This window comes from Bos taurus, chromosome 26, assembly GCF_002263795.3.
Source record: "Bos taurus isolate L1 Dominette 01449 registration number 42190680 breed Hereford chromosome 26, ARS-UCD2.0, whole genome shotgun sequence".
Taxonomy (NCBI): Eukaryota; Metazoa; Chordata; class Mammalia; order Artiodactyla; family Bovidae; genus Bos; species Bos taurus.
In genome coordinates this window covers 42,196,798-42,214,433 of record NC_037353.1, presented here as the reverse complement: position 1 = coordinate 42,214,433, position 17,636 = coordinate 42,196,798, and the positions used below count along the sequence as shown (strand labels likewise).

The 17,636-nt window shown below is 45.2% G+C and overlaps 1 protein-coding gene across 15 annotated transcripts in view; it reads right to left on the bottom strand.

Annotated features, from left to right (window-relative positions):
• The window catches only part of PLEKHA1 (pleckstrin homology domain containing A1), a 54,556-nt gene extending 46,908 nt beyond the window's left edge, over positions 1–7,648 (bottom strand). For 9 of the 15 annotated variants that reach the window (XR_009492938.1, XR_009492939.1, XM_005225804.5 and 6 more), the window contains exon 1: positions 7,422–7,648. The gene's annotated coding sequence lies outside the window, so the exon portion shown is untranslated. 15 annotated transcript variants of the gene reach the window in all.
• Between the last annotated feature and the right edge of the window lie 9,988 nt (positions 7,649–17,636).

Sequence of the window (17,636 nt, the reverse complement as noted above, 5' to 3'; positions counted from 1 at the left end):
CTTCCATAAGCCTCTTATCCTTCTCCATCAGAGGGCAGACAGACTGAAAACCACAATCATAGAATACTAACCAATCTGATCATATGGACCACAGCCTTGTCTAACTCAGTGATTAACTATGAGCCATGCTGTGTAGGGCCACCCAAGACAGACGGGTCATGGTGCAGAGTTCTGATAAAACGTGATCCACTGAAGAAGGGAATGGCAAACCACTTCAGTATTCTTGCCTTGAGAACCCCATGAACAGCATGAAAAGGCAAAAAGATAGGACACTGAAAAATGAACTCCCCAGGTCGGTAGGTGCCCATTATGCTACTGGAGATCAGTGGAGAAATAACCCCAGAAAGAATGAAGAGACAGAGCCAAAGCAAAAACCACACCCAGTTATGGATGTGACTGGTGACAGAAGCAAAGTCCGATGCTGTAAAGAGCAATATTGTGTAGGAACCTGGAATGTTAGGTTCATGGATCAAGGCAAATTGGAAGTGGTCAAAGAGGAGACGCCAAGAGTGAACACTGACATTTTAGGAATCAGCAAACTAAAATGGACTGGCATGACAAACCTAGACAGCATATTAAAAAGCAGAAACATCACTTTGCTGAGAAAGGTCTGTATAGTCAAAGCTATGGTTTTCCCAGTAGTCATGTATGGACGTGAGAGTTGGACCATAAACAAAGCGGACCACTGAAGAATTGATGATTTTGAACTGTGGTATTGGAGAAGACTTTTGAGAGTCCCTTGGACTGCAAGGAGATCCAACCAGTCCATCCTAAAGGAAATCAACTCTGAATATTCACCAGAAGGACTAACGCTGAACCTGAAGCTCCAATACTTTGGCCACCTGATGCAAAGAGCTGACTCAGTGTAAAAATGCCGATGCTGGGGAAGATTGAAGACAAAAGGAGAAGGGGGTGGCAGAGGATGAGATGGTTGGAAAGCATTACTGACCCCATGGACATGAATTTGAGCAAACTTCGGGAGATAGTGGAGACATCTCACACTTAACAAACTGGGTGCAGATATACCCCCTTGGCAATCTGTTCCCCTCTGTCCTTCCCATCTCAGTAAACAGTCATTCACTTCTTCCAGCTGTTCAGGCAAAATCTGGAGTCACACTGGATCAAGACCTCTCTCGTTCCATGTCCAATCCATAAGCAAATCCTATTTGCTCCATCTTCTAAATACATCCAGAATCCCACCACTTCTCACCAGATGCATTGCTGCCATTGTGGCCCAAGCTATCATTACCTCTCAGCTGGATTACTCCAAGGGCTCCCCTCCCACTTCACTCCATTCTCCATAAAGCTGTCAGTGATCTCATTAAAACACATAGTCAAGTGTTTATTCAATATCTGCAATTAAACATTCATTTCATTTAATCCTTATAACAACAATTTTACAGATGAGAAAACCAAAGAATAGAAGATTTTTTGTTTAACTTTTTATTTTGTATTGGGGTATAGCTGACTAACAATATGACAGTTTCAGGTGATCAGCAAAGGATCTCAGCCATGCATATAGATGTATTCATTTTCCCCCAAACTCAAACAGATTGCTAAGTAACACTGAGCAGAGTTCCATGAGTCTCTTAGTTCCATGAGTCTCTTAGTTCCATTGAACCCGGGTCCCCTACAGTGGAAGTGTGGAGTCCTAACCACTGGACCTCCAGGGAATTCCTTTCTCTAAGATCTCTTTCAAAGCACAGAAGGTTTTAAAAATAACTTGTCCAAGGTCACATGATTAAGAAGTAGCAGAGCCAGGATCCAAACCAGGGGAATCTGGCTCTAAAGCCCATGCTCTTCAATACTGTATAATGTCACTCTGCTCAAAAAAACTCTGCAACTTCAGCTGCTTATTAGAATTACCTGATGCCTAGACTAGGGCATCCAGACCAACTAAATCAGAAACTCTGGAGATGGGATCTAAGCATCGATACATTTTTATAGCTTCCCCAATAATTCCCATGTTCGGCCAGGGTTAAGAATCATTGTTTTAACTCAATCCCATCACAAAGTAAAAACCATAGCTCTTACAAAGATACACAGGCTTCACCTACCCCACTCAACCTGTCCCAAACGCCCTTGATTAGCTACACATCTGGCCACTGGATGCCTGCTACACTAGACAAGCTCCCCACTCAAAGCCTTTTCACTCAAATATCACTCTCTTAGTGAAGCCTTCTTGACATCCTATTGAAAACTGAAAATGCTCCAAATTGTCCTGCCCCTTCCCATCTCCCTTCTCTGCTTCATTCCTCTTCTTAGTATTTAATGCTAACAAACAATATCATTTACTTATTTATCTATTTCTTGTCTGTTTCCCGACACTGGAAAGTAGGCTTCATGACAGCAACATTTTTTTTTTCCTATTTACTATTGTTTCTCCAGTGCTTAAAACAGTGGCTGGAATATGGAAGGGACTAAGTAACAATTTGCTGAATGAAATATTAAGGAATCCATAATTATTGCATTAAATATTAACATTTAAGTTTCCAGACAGAAAGCTCCTTTTTCCTCATCTGATGAGAAATTGTTTAGATTTAACTGATTTGCTTAGATGATGAAACAGATAAAATTGTATTAAAACAAAGTCTATCCTTCAGATTTACTTGTGCTCTTAGGAGTAGTTAGAGCATACAAACACTCATAAATTGACACACACAGTTAAAAACACTTCATCAGTCAGGAACCATGAAGTGAGTAAAAAATAAAAATAAAACAAAAATTAGAAAGAAAGAAAGAAAAGAAAAATTAAATTCTGCATAGTGAGACTTCATGAGGCCCACAGGACTTCAGTACTATTTGCTGATTAGAAGTTGAGTGGAAGTACTCTTGTCCCAAAACTGTTGACAAACACAAAGCCAAAGATATACAGAGATCAAGGATCAAACATTCGTGAAGTCTGGCACCAACACCCGCGCCCCCTCCCCCCCCCACACACAACCCAGGGCTGTGGTACCCTAACTGATGCCTTACCATCATTCCACTCCATACAATCACTTGACAGAAGACAGGGGAAAAAATGAAAAGTATTTCAGTGTTCAGGAAGAACACAGGGAATTGAAGATGCTGTCTACCCACAAACTGCAGAAGGGGGCCCCAAGAGAATCATTCACCAAGATCAGAAGTGCCCACGAGGAGAAGAGAGCGTCACCCCATTCTCCAGTTAGATGTCGGCTTATGAGGGAGACTGAGTGACTGTCCCGGGGCCTACATGAGCAGGGGGACAAGGAGAATTGTTGAGAAATGGCAGGCAGTGCACAGAAAGGGAGCAGACTTAAGCAGCCTGAATGCTGACATCTGACATCAAGAGGAAATAAGCTTCCAGTGAGTTAAGTGAAAATTACAGAAGGTAGCTGGACTTGAGCTGTCTTTCTGTTATCAAAAAATCTGGATGGCAGAGCGAAACCCACCTCATCCCCAAACACTCATACGGTCAGCAGGCAGACTGAGAGGACAGGAACAAGGAGGACGGAGTGTAGGTTAGTAAAGGTCTACCCACAGCAAATGTCATACCCAAGGACTGTGCAGTGGGGAGTTTCCCTGCAAGATCTCACCAAAACTTCCAGTTTGGAAGCCTACCAGTCAACATTAACAGCCTGCCATTGTTAATCAAAAAAGAACTTTATTAAGATGGTGAGAAATAGTTGCCTTTTCCCATTTTTCTTCTAACTAGTCCCTGTCCAAATAGACCGACAAAGAGGGAAAAGAGGTATCCAGGGAGCATGTAACAACCCCTCCCCACTGCAAGTGCTTCGGGGATGATGTGGCCAGATACTGGGGTAAAGAAGAGGGGCTTTCATAGACTGAAGGTCTAAACTGAAATAGTTTAGACTGGAGCTTTTAAAAGCTGTAAATGATAGAAAAACTACCACTTGCCCATGGAGTCATGAGGTAGCAAGAGGGAAGATCCAACAAAGCATGGTTGAAAGCAGTCGATGCTGAAAAATATAATCGTCTTAAGTCTGGTTCTCACCAAGCTCAGACTGCTCAATGACCTGAGGACACATGGAACAGCATCACTGCCCTCAACTAATGAGAGCAACACCTGATGTGGAAATTCCCAAGGGGGATTTACTGTACCCGGTAAGACGCTACATTAGAAGTCCTCTGAGAGTGCTTCCAATTCTAAGCGTTTGTGACTCTCCTTTCTTCAAAAAGAGGTTAAACTTCTTGAATCCAGAATCCAGATTTCAATAGTTAAACTATTAAAGGCGAGGTTGTCCAACAGAGTAAAACCGCAACTTTTTGAACAATAAAACTCTCAGATTGATAAGTCTGATAAGAGTTTCATGAAGGAAAAAATATTTGACTTCAATATTTTTAAAACTCTCATGACTTAAATAGATTTAAGTGTTAAAAAAATCCTAAATGACTTTGATTTTCTTTTATATTCAACAGAAATTCCAGTTCAAAGAATGTTTACAATATAAAATCCTCAAAATACCATCTTCCTGAATCAAAGCAACTCAGCTAATCAAAGGCTTACCAAAATAAACAGCAAACACATGTTTGCTTAAATATCTTCTAGGAATTACAAACTCACATGTTCTTTATCATACAGCAGCTACTAGGAAAAGAAATCACTCAGAGTTCAAATGGTTTGATGTCACTCATTAAGCACAACAAAGTCCTATGGCTACAGCAAATACCAACAATTTTTATTTTTATATTTGAAAAATCCTACACTTTTATATTTCTAAAAATAATTAAGCATTACAGACAAGTGTCTAAGGCCACAGAAAGTTTCTACTCTAAGAAGTCTTTCCTGATACCAGTCAATAAAATTTCCAAATGCTATGGACTTACAAATGCTCAAAAGAAATAAAGCTAAATTTTAATATTTATCTCCTACCAAAGCCATTTTATTGTATTATTGTAGATCTAAATGTGAGGCAAATCATTTTGAAATTTAAAATCAAATTTTAATATTATCAAAAGTAAAATGCTCAAGCATGTAAAAAAGCAATATTTGTATATTACCTTAGTTCACAGCTTTGGCAGTTACTGCCACAGAACTTGGAATTTTCTAATAAAGGCAGAATGTAACTACTGTCACATCTGACTAATTACTACATTTTGTTCAGAAAACTATTTATCTCCCTCATTCTTAAATGACAGTTATTTAAACAAGAATTATTTAACATCAAGCAGTGCATCAATGTGAAAGCCCAAGTTAAATTACACTAATAAATTACTTGACAGATTTTATTCTGGATTACAAATTGTCATCAGCAGAACTCACTGTGGGTTTGGCAGTAGGGCTGTAAAAACTTTCAGGCTTAAATAAAAGTCTTATTTTTTTAAGGTGCATTAAATGTTTTTTGAGAAAATGCCCTATAAAAAGATAAAATGTTTCCACCTTTCCCAAGTACTTTTCAAGGAGTCTTCAATATCACATCCTATATATTAACAACCAACCTGTGAGTACTGCCCACAGTGACTTTTTAAATAACTCAATGGTATTCTTAATGTCCTTAAACAATTCTAAAAAGGTCCTTCCGGCTTATGAACTCATGGCAGTTTCCTAACAATTGTTTACTTATCCTGTTTCACTGTCTCTCCTAATCTATGACAAACTCAAATTTACACACCAGTTCTTTCCTATTTTGCTATGTTGCTAAAACTTAGGAGAGGGGGGGATACAAACCTGCTACTTCCCGCCTTTAGCCAAAGCAACAATAAAAATACTAATTAACAAGATAAAGTGAGGTAGAAAGCAGTTTCATACAAATCACATCTTCTCAATGTCACTAAAGTTATCCTCTGCTTACCACAAAGTCATGGCCATATCCTTTGATATGGGTATACTCTTCAAGAGAACCCTGTCAGTGGATACACTGTAGGGTTTACAGCTCTACAAAATTGACTATTAACTCAAATTCTGCTAAGCTTATTCTTGCTTAAATCTACAAATATTCTAACATGTCATTTCCCCCAGGGAGATATGACCAAATTAAGGAATATTTTAAACAAACTCTTTGGGGAAATATTTTTTGCCACAAACATGTTAATATGAAAATTTGAGTATGAAAAAAATAGGCTTTTTATTCAGAAAGAATCTTACTATTTTTTTAAATAACAATTCTTCAAAGTCTTTTGCGAAGAAAAACAGTTTTACAAAATTACTTTTTCAAATTTTTGTCTGAATCATATAAAGGGTACCCAAATTTTACTCAGAAGTATTTCAACGGCATGAAACTAACCCAGAAAGTTTGGAAGCCGAGTGCCTGGGGGAAATAAAGCCGACTGATGAGTAGTTCTAGGACAAAAGACAAAGGTATAAACCGCATAGTGCGCTATTGGTTCCAGTCATTAAGCACACAGGAAATAAGATTTTTTCTAGTTGAAAAACTAATTCACAAACGGCAATGGCTTCGTTAAAGCAAAGAAAATCGTAACAAAACTGACAACGATCAACCGTAAAGTAAGAAAACGAGCAGTTGAAGACTGGACGGTGAAATAGGAGGGGGGAAAATGGCACAAATTGCCTGGCTATATCTTCTATAACTTCCTCTTAGATCTGCCCCCAAACAAGAGCGATCTAGTTTCATTGCTGAGGTGCCCAGCGGGGTCAGATGCTCTGCCGTGGGGCACAACACAACTAGAATTCTACCAAACACCACTTTCATTATGACAACACTCTCCCCTCTGATGGTCTGTCCAGGGCGGTCAATAGAAAGCATTCGAAAGAAACCACAAACCATTCAAGCAGGTCCCAAAGCGGTGCGACTGGCAGCTGCTGGCCTCTTAAGCTTTCAAGACCTGAGTTTGCCTCATCCGTCCTACCTGCGTGACCCTGGACGAGTCACTGCCAACTTTTACCGCCCTATGGTCATTGCACCACGAAGGTGCGAGGGTAAAAAAGGCACGAATACTGCAGGATGCCGGCGGGGGGACACTGGGCGGAGTCGACTTCTGACTCGGCGAGTCCTAAAGCGAAAGCGCAGGAAAAAGAATAGAAAACCGTGCCCAAAGCAGCTGAGCACCCCCTCCGGGGGTGGGGGTAGGCACAGCCCCGAAAGTCACCCCTGCTCGACAGGCGTCGCCCGCCGGGAATCCCCACCACCACCCCCGACAGCTGGCCGGCCGGCCGGGCCAACCGGGAGGCGAGGGCGCGACGGTACTTTTGAACGGAGCCACCACAGAGCTCCTCGGCGACGGCCGCCCGGGGCGCTCCCCACACCCTCCTCGGCCGGACGCCGCCGAGGGCCGAGGTCAGGAAAACAATGAGGGCTCGGGAGCTGCGCGGGAAGAGAGACCCCCGCCGCCCCTGACCTCGCGCGCGCAGGTGAGCCCGGGCCCCCCGCGGCCTCGCCCAGGTGCAGCCGCGCTAGCCGGCCGACCGACCCCGCCTGAGGAGACGCCTCGCGGGGCCGGGGACCCCGCGCCGCCGCCCGCCGCCGCCGCCCCGCACTCACCGGCCCCTCAAGCCTCCCAGCTTTCGCTTCAGTAGGCGCCGCGCTCCGGGAGCCCGGCCCCGCTCACCCTTGCCCCGGCGCCGCTCCTCACACTCCTCACGCCGAACTTCACGGGCGGCCCTCGGCCCCCGGAGCACCCGCACCGCCACGGTCCTGGGAGGCGGGGTGTCCCACACGCACCCACAGCTGCCGGGAGCGGCGCCCACGACGGCCCGCCCGCGCACTGCGCACGCGTGCCCGCGCCGCCTCAGCCCCCCAGACGGCGGCCGAGATTCCGGAGCGGGCACTCCCAGCCGGCGGGGGGAGGACTACATGTCCCAGCAGGCACCGCGCGGACCCCCGGAGGCGTGGCGGGCCGGGCTCTGGGCGTCTCCTGGGTTCCAAGGGGAGGGCCGCGCGCGGAGCTCTGGGCCCTCGCGCTGCGTTGCATCCTGGGATCCGTAGTTTTGGAGGAACGCGGGGCTTGGCTCGCGAGTGGAGCTCGGGGTTCTCTTGTGTCACCGCCGAGAACTCCCAGGCACAGGGATCTTTCAAAATAGGCTTCATTCGCGGCAGACAATTTGTTTGCAAGCAATCCCATAAATCAGTCCGGGAAATGTAAAATTCAAAGGCTGCTGGGTGACCTGAGGGAAAAAATGCTTTACCAGCTCTTCATGCCAATTATTCTTTCTCCTAAGAATTTCTCTCTTCCTAGAACTAGCTCCGCCTCCTACTTACTAGGACAGGAGGCTTAGGGAAACTTAAAGAATGATTAGTCAAAATTCAGTTAGTCGGTATTCAATTAGTTGACGAGTTGGAACATAGATGTCTTATCATAAATATTTGTTCCTAAACCTACCATGCCATGCCAAATCTCTTGAGAGGCATTAGGCACACGCTTGAGGGTCGTCCTGCCCTCAGGGAGCCTGCGGTTAGTAGCTAGTCCTTAAACCGGTAGGATATACACCCCTGTTTAGGAAACGGAGAAATCAAGCAAATTAAAGAGATAGGTAGTGGGGACGAGTTTCTCTGCAGTTAGGCCTGTGCATTAGAGCCCACGTGCTACTGAAGCCCTCAGGCTTTAAAGCCCTTGCTCCACCACAAGAGAAGTCACTGAAATGAGAAGCCTGCACAGAGCAACTGGAGAGCAGTCCTGACTTGCCTCAGCTAGAGAAAAGCCCATCCAACAAGGAAGACCCAGCACAGCCAAAAATAAACAAATAAAATTATATATTTAAAAAGAGAGGGATCGGGGAGACGGAGAGGTTCTTTGGACAGGATGGTCAAGGAAAACTCTCTGAGGAAGTGAATTTTGAGCTGAAACCTGAGGGGAAAAAAAAATCATTCAGACACGCAAAGAGCTGGCAAAGGATTATATGCCACGGCTTTCGCAGCACATGGCAAACATTAGGCTCTCAATAAATATTTGTTCCGTTTGTGTCCTTTTTCCTTTCCTTCTCCTGCCCAGCCTTAGATCACATCCTTCCCCCATCAAAATCTTTAGCAACACCTTTCAGAACATCCTTCCTTATGTGAAGAAGTCCAGAAGACAAATCAAGCTGCTGGGGCAAAAGGCACAAGGTACGTGCGGACGAGCCTGATGACACGAATGGAACCTTGATGACTTAACCCCTTCTTTATTTGTGGACTGGGTCAAAAGTCTCAGCACTTGGGCTGGCCTCCTGACTCAATTCTGTTTATGAGGCAGAGAACCAGATTTGGAGTTTGCCTTCCTTAGGATCCTTGAGGAAACTTAGGTATTATCTCATCTGAATCAGAGGTGGAGTTAAAAATAGCCCTAGACTTACCTGTGGACATTCCCCTGTATGACCTTAGTGACACTCTACCCTTCTGATGCTCAGTGACCTCAACTGCTCACCTTCCAAAATGTTCTCAGAGTCCTCTAAGCTGATAGAGAGGAAAGTGCTCTTTAGACTGCATGGAATGCTCCCGCCCTGGCTCTTTCAGGCTGCTTGTCTTCAGCATTTCCAAGATGACTGTTCTGTTATCTTTTGAGAAACCTTAGCTGGGTCGCCTTGCTGACACCTGTCTTCCCAGGGCCGCATTTCCTCATCTTTACAATGGTTGAAAGGATTTGGCCTCATCGTAGTTTATAAACTGGCCAGAGCTATTTCCTTTTGTCCACACAGTGGGTTTTATTTTTAACTGAATGGGTGGCTAACATTTAAAAATAGGGAGATTTCACCAGATGTCATTTGCCTGATCTCTCTGGGCATTTGAGCTTGTTGTCCCTGGCTAGAGGGTCTGGAAGGGTCTCCAGCTCCAGAATCCTAGAAGATTCTAGACTGGACATATTTAAACTTAAGAAAAATATTCCTTTGTTTATCTGAAATTCAAACATAACATCTTGTGTTTGATCTGAAAATCCTGGCTCAGAGATCAGACCACTAAAGCAGAGAGCTCTCACTCCCTCCAGATGGGACCCAGAGCAACTCTTTCTCCTGATGGTTATTCTCATTTGACATCATAGACTTGAGTGGTTTTAAATTATTCCTTTGCTCTTTTTGGGTAACAAGCCCCAAAGGTGGTTTGATTCTGACAGTCACCTTTACAGACAATGAGGAAAAACAGAGAGGTGACTCAAATTGTCCAAACACACACAACAAAGTAAGCTCGGGGCTACTCTGAGGCTGCAGTATAACCAGAACCTGTCAGCATCCTTCTGTGTGGAAGGCTCTGGATCAGCCAATAAACACGACCATCCCCTCTCCCCTCCAGAAAAAAAAAAAAAAAAAAAACAGAAAAAAGAAAAAGAAAAAAACAAAACAAAAAAACTCTCTGCTTTTCCTCCAGTCTTTTTTTGGATGGAGAGGTTCATTACATAACAGTGCTTTCAGTGTCATTTAAAAAAAAGTATGTGGAATATTCCCTTGTTGAAATTACAGTCTGGGAGCAAACCAAGAACATTCAGGACCCACAGACAGCACTGAGGAATGCTGGAATATTCCATGGATACTTGTCATCTGAAGAAAAGGGAGAGGAGGAGTCTGGATTCAAGAATCTGCAGTTTACCTTTAAAACATCCTTGTCATCACCATCATCCTGCCTTGCAGGTGTAAAGCACTTGTTTCCAGCAAAAATATTTATTGAGCCCCTCCTGTATGCTTACCTGCTGGGCTCTTGCTCCACCATATAGACATTAGCTCCTTTGACAATGCAAATTAAAACAGTGAAGAGAAGTCAGGAGAATAATGCAAAGTCACACAAAGAGACCAAGCACTTGACTTTTCCTCCTTTCACAGACACTTTGTAGCTCTTTCCCTGCTCTATTTTTTTTTTTCTGCTTTATTTTTTTCTCCTTAGCAATGATCACATTCCCACACATTATATATTTTACTTATTTATCTTGTTTATTCTCCACGTGTCGCACTAGAATGTAACATTCACACACACAGGGATTTTATCTGTTTTGTTTTGGTTTGTTTTTGGCCATGGGATGTGGCATGGGGGATCTTCATTTCTTGACCAGGGATAGAACCTTTGCCCCCTGCAGTGGAAGTACAGAGTCCTAACCACTGGACTGCCAGGGGATCCTCAGTGCCTAGAGTAGAAATATCTGTTGAATGATGGATACCACCAGTTCTCTTCATGGACAGAGTCAGAATCAGAAGTTAACATGAAGGAACAACTCCAGAAGTAAACTTCTGTTTTTACTAAAAATCAGAACTAAGAGACACCAAAATGCAAATATGAATCACACATTCTCTGAACCCAGCATTTATCCTTTCTTATCCCCTTCAGAAACTGGCTAGCAGAGAGTGAAAGACAGTTCTTTCCTATTTTTTGGTGTGAAAATGAACCCCACACCCTGGGAGGGGAGTTGTGGGCGTTGCTTTTGAGATTGAGGAGTCAGAAGACTGGCCCGCCCGTGTACCTTGTCTCAGCCATGCCGTAGGAAGGGTGATTCTCAGTCATCACCCTGGACGGAACAGGATGAGGTGACCTGCTCAAAATACAGATAAGGTGACTGATTCTCCTTCTGGAGCTAATTCTTGTGTCCTGGAGCTGGAATACAATCCTCCTTCAGGGAGGAGATCTGAGGGACTGCCCATATGTCATACTTATTGAGGTTCAAGAACAGGATTTCCAAACAGGTCAGCAACCAACCTGAATTCCAGGCTCACAAAGGGAAGAAAACTGAGGGTTGGGAAGGATGACTGCCTCCCAGATGTTTGGAAAGCAGGACCACCTGCCCTGGGTGCACTTTCCTGCCTTAGGACAATCAGGCAACAAAGAAGGAACCTGGCATGGAGTATCGCCTGGTGCCACGGGAGCCCTAAGGGTGCCCAACAAGCCCTGTGATCTCTGGGGTCTGGTGAGGTCCCAGCCCCATCAGACCCCAGTTAGGTCATGCATTAACTATCCTGACCACGTGTGGCAGGTCTGCAATTTGGATAAGCCCCAAAATTGCAGAGCACACAATGCCTGCATCTCCCAAACATGTGGACTCTTGCTCCAAAGTGACATGAAAACTTGCAAAGAAAAATGTTCTGAAGCCAAAGTGCTTGTCCAGGGTCATACCTGAGTACCTAATTGCCACACTGAGGTGGGGAAAATTCTAGAAGGCTCTTTCCAGACAAAGCTGGGGGAGAATTTGGGAATGAGCCCCTCTTAGGCAGTGGAAATTCCTCCTCAGACCCTTGCCACTCACCTGTCTAAGGCTAGCTAAGCCCAGCTCAGATCAGAGGCCAGTGGTTTCTCTCATCCGTGTTGCCATCTGTCAGAAGAATGTTTCTGTTCAACAAGAACGAGTGCCTCAAGTGTTCAGGAGGGCTGACACGTGCCGCCGTGCTATGACCCCCGGGGGAAGAGAAGCAGATGTTACGGCTTCCACCAGGTGACCCTGTGGACACCAGGAAAGACAAGCAAACACCCTGGTCTCTGGAGTCCATCTGAGCTGACTAGCCATGACCTTGGGCTTGTTACCTTATTTCTCTGAGCCTCAACGTTTCCTCAACACCTATCAAATGGAATTGGTAACAATTCCTACTTCACAGCCTCATCGTAAGTCTTAAGTGGAATAACGCATGTGAAACTCTTAGCCAAGTGCCTAGCACGTATTACTGGTTCCATCAGTGTGATCTTGTTTGGCCCACTTCCTGAGCCTGTCTGAGCAAGGCGGATGACACATTCGGAGCCTCTCGCCTGGGCAGTGAGTACGTTCTAGAATTCTTTCAATCACTGTGGACCACACACATAGCTGGATAACAGAAGTGGTCATTCTGGTCTAAGACCTTGGGGAATCCAATATGGCTGGGGAGCAGGGCCATGTGGATATGGTGCTGGGGAAGTAAAAAGGGCCTGCTTTGGAAGGACCCGGGATGCCAGTCTCAGGGGATGTGATGGCTGATTTTATGCGTCCACTTGACTGGGTTAAGGGATGCCCAGATAGCTGGTAAAACATTATTTCTGGGTGTGTCAATGAAGATGTCTCTGGAAGAGACTAACATTTGAATCAGTACACTGATTCAAGATCACCTTCCCCAACACGGGCACCATCCAGTCCATTTAAGGCCTGAGTAGAACAAAAAGGCAGGGGTAGGGTAAATTCACTCTCTCTACTCAAGCTGAGACATCCCTCGTCTCCTGCCCTAAAATGTTGGACCCCTGATTCTCAGGCCGTAGGACTCAGACTGAATTACACCACTTTTTCCTGGTTCTCCAGCTTGTAGACAGCAGATAATGGAACTTCTCTATAACTATGCAAGACATCTCCTATAACAAATATCCTCCTGTATCTATGTCTGTATATGTATCTATCTATCCATCCATCTCCTGTTTGTTTCTCTGGAGATCTCTAATACAGGGGAATTTCAATTTGCTTTCCCAAGTGCTCTTTCCACCCTGCTTCTCCTGGCTCTAAAAATAAATAAATATAAATAAATTGACGTAGGAATATTAGAACAGGATTGTGATGACTTCATTTCCCATCCTCTTTGCTCCTTTAGAAATCTTTCACTTATACCTAAAAACTGGAACCACCGCTCCAAGCCCTTCCCCCATCCACAGTCTTAACAGCAGGGCAACTCTAAAAATAACTTGCCTTCCCCGACCCCCTGGCATGTAAATACGTCTTTGTTCCCGGCTGGGCATTTAATAACTGTACTTTATGGTGAAACAAAAGCTGTAATCAGAGCCCAACAATGGAGGCTGCAGTCAGCGCTGAACAATACCCAGAATTCCCATGGTGATCCCCCATCCGCAGCTGTGAGAACCAGAAGTCTCAAGCATGGATTCCATTCACAATTATTCGCCTGGTCCTAGTCCCTCTGCGGCTTATTCGAATCCCCAGCTTTCCTGCCTCCTCGGCAGGGCTTTCGAGAAGCTGAAAGGGGATGCCAAGCCTGGGCCCCTGCCAAGAGCAGCCCGTGCAGGTGTGCATGTGTGGCTGGCCCTGAGAAGTCTGCACAGTCGCAGGGGGACAGGGCCAGACTGCCCCGAGGCTGGAGACTTCAGCAGCTGTCTCTGCACCAGCAATTCATGCAAGACTTCCCTCAGATAAAAGAGAGCTTTACACTGATTTTCTTATCCAGTACTGCAGTCTGTGCAACCCAGGGTAAGCCTGGCAGCTGGCTGCTTCTCCTGTAAGATTCAAGCCCTAGAACCTCAGAGAGAAGTCTTTAAAAGGGACCACTCCAGTGAGTCTTAAGCCTTGTTGCATGTCAGGATCACTGAGTGCTTTAAAATATTTCTTAGGACGAGACCCCACCCTAGACCAATTGAATCAGAATCTCTGGCAATAAGGAATTGACCTTAGCATTATTTGTTTCTTTTTCTTTGAAGTAAAACTTAAATATAGTTTTTTCCCGTAGTCATGTGTGGATGTGAGAGTTGGGCCATAAAAAACGCTGAGCATAGAGGAATTGATGCTTTCGAACCATGGTGCTAGGAAAGACTCTTGAGAGTCCCTTGGACAAAGAGATTAGACTAGTCAATCCTAAAGGAAATCAACCCTGAATATTCATTGGCATAGTTGATGCTGAAGCTGAGCTCCAATACTTTGGCCAACTAATGCGAAGAGCTGACTCACTGAAAAAGACCCTGATGCTGGGAAAGACTGAGGGCACGAGGATAAAGGGACAGCAGAGAATGAGATGGTTGGATGGCACCATAGACTCAATGGACATGAGTTTAAGCAAAGAGATAGTGAAGGACAGGGAAGCCTGGCGTGCTGCAGTCCTGCTGCTGCTGCTGCTAAGTCGCGTTAGTTGTGTCCGACTCTGTGCGATCTCATAGATGGCAGCCCACCAGGCTCCCCTGTCCCTGGGATTCTCCAGGCAAGAACACTGGAGTGGGTTGCCATTTCCTTCTCCAATGCATGAAAGTGAAAGTGAAAGTGAAAGTGAAGTCGCTCAGTCGTGTCCGACTCCTAGGGACCCCATGGACTGCAGCCTACCAGGCTCCTCCATCCATGGGATTTTCCAGGCAAGAGTACTGGAGTATGTTGCAAAGAGTCGGACATGACTAGGCAACTGAATAACAACAACGATAACTTAAATACTGTATTATGGGCTGAATGTGTCCCTCCAAAATTGTACATTGAAGCCCCATCCCCAATGTGACTGTTTGGGAGCTGGGGTTTTTGTGGAAGTAAATAAGGTAAATGAAGTCGTAAGGATGGAACCCTGATCCAATAGCACTGGTGTCCATACAAAAAGAGACACCAGGACTTCCCTGGTGGTCCAGTGGCTAAGACTCTGCTCCAAACGTGGGGGTCTGGGTTCAATCCCTGGTCAGGGAACTAGATTTCACATGCTCTCACTAAGAATTTGCATGCTGCAACTAAAGAGCAAAGATCCTGCGTGCTACAACTAAGACCCAGTGCTGCCAAATAAATAAATACTAAAAAAAAGAAGAGACACCAGAAAGCTCACCTCCCCAAAATGTGAATACTCAGTGCAAAGGTGGCTGTCTTCAAATCAGGTAAAGAGCCTTCACCAGGAACTGAATCAGCCAGTGCCTTCATCTCCGACTTCCAGTCTCCAGAATTATGAGAAATAAATTTCTGTTTAAGCCACCCAGTCTGGTATTTTGTTAGAGCAGCTGGAGCTAAGACATGTATGTCTGCAACTCTTAAGCATACAGACCAATAAACTATGTAACCACCATCTAGATCAAGATACTACATTTCTAACACCCACAAAGGCTTCCTATGCCAGCTAGAGGTAATCACTCCTTGATTTCTATCACCCGTAGATTAGTTTTGCCTGTTCTGGAATGTCATGTAATTGTAATTACATACTACATTGTATACTCTTTGAGGTCTAACTTCTTTTGCTCAACATCCTACCTGTGAAATTTATCTATGTCTCCGTGAGTTGTAACAATTTGCTCTTTTTTCTTGCTATGTAACATTTCATTTTATGAATTAAGAACAATTTATCTATTCTCCTATAAATGGACATTTTGGTTGTTTCCCCTATTGTTTCTTTTTCCATGTTGCTCCCTCTGCCCAAAATGGCTCTTCCCTCCAGCTTCATTCCACCCCCTGATCTCTTACAAATAAAACCTGCCTACTCCTACAGGCAAGCACGAAGACCCCAAGCCAAACTCATTGTCTCTGAGAACCTTTCTGACCTTTCGGAGAAATGAGCCTGTCTCCTCTGTGACCCCACTGCTCTCCAGTTTGAAATTATTTAGAGGCATCTCTGTCAAGGGACCACAACTTCCTCAAGGACAGGAACCATATCTTAATTATCTTGATAATCTCAGCCTCCGGCACTGTGGCCTGGAGATAGGAGGGGTCAAGAAATAATGACCTGGGGACTTCCCTGGAGGTCCAGTGGTTAAGTCTCTGTGCTCCCAATGCAGGGGGCACAGGTATAAACTCTGGGTAAGAAACAGATCCTACATGCCACACAGTGCAACAAAGGAAAGAAAAAAGAAACAGCCAAAGTGTTTTCGAGAGTGGCTATACCATTGTACATTCCTACCAGCAATAAGGGCCTTCCCAGGTGGTGCTTCCCAGATGGCATCACCAACTTGATAGACATGAGTTTGAGCAGGCTCTGGGAGTTGATCATGGATGGGGAAGCCTGGAATGCTGCAGTCCAGTTCAGTTCAGTCACTCAGTCATGTCAGACTCCTTGCAACCCCGTGGACTGCAGTATGTCAGGCCTCCCTGTCCATCACCAACTTGCGGAGCTTATTCAAACTCATGTCCATGGAGTCGGTGATGCCATCCAACCATCTCATCCTGTCATCCCCTCCTCCTCCTGCCTTCAATCTTTCCCAGCATCAGGGTCTTTTCCAATGAGTCAGTTCTTCACATCAGGTGGCCAAAGTATTGGAGTTTCAGCTTCAGCATTAGTCCTTCCAATGAATATTCAGGACTGACTTCCTGTAAAATTGACTGTTTGGATCTCCTTGCAGTCCAAGAGACTCTCAAGAGTCTTTTCCAACACCACAGTTCAAAAGCATCAATTCTTCGGCACTCAGCCTTCTTTAAAATCCAACTCTTACATCCATACATGACCACTGGAAAAAAACATAGCTTTGACTAGACGGACCTTTGTTGGCAAAGTAAAGTGTCTGCTTTTTAGTATGCTCTTTACGTTGGTCAAATTTTTCTTCCAAGGAGCAAATGTGTGGGGTCGCAAAGAGTCGGACACAACTGAGTGACTGAACTGAACTGAACAGGTGGCACTAGTGATAAAGAACCCGCCTCCCAATGCAGGAGACATAAGAGAGGTGGGTTTGATCCCTGGAGAATCCCCGTGGACAGAGGAGCCTGGTGAGCCACACTCTAAAGAGTCGAAAAGAGTCAGACACAACTGAAGCCACCTAGCACACACGCACGTAACAGCAGTAAATCAGTGATCCAGTTTCTCAGGGGTACACCACCCAAAAAAGAAAGAATGACCGGTTTCTGGGAGGCGGGACTCCTGCCAGGGACAGTGGGGACACCTGGGGGCAGACCTGGCTTTGGGAAGGGTGGCTGGCAGGAACTCAGCGTGCTCCATGAAGGCGCCTGACAGGAAGCCCCAGAGGGACAGACTGGGTGTGAGCATGGCTTGCAGCTGCCCAGGCCTCACTGTTGACAGTAACCCCAATGTCCTAAATCCAAGTTCCTGGCTTAACTTGGGATGCCGAGCCCCACATGGCACCTGTGGAGATGCGCTCAGGGACCTGGGAGGACGGAACCCTGAAGCAGGGTGTCAGTGGGACTAGGGGCTCCTAACTCTGACATGGCCCAGAACTCTGTCTTAAGAACTG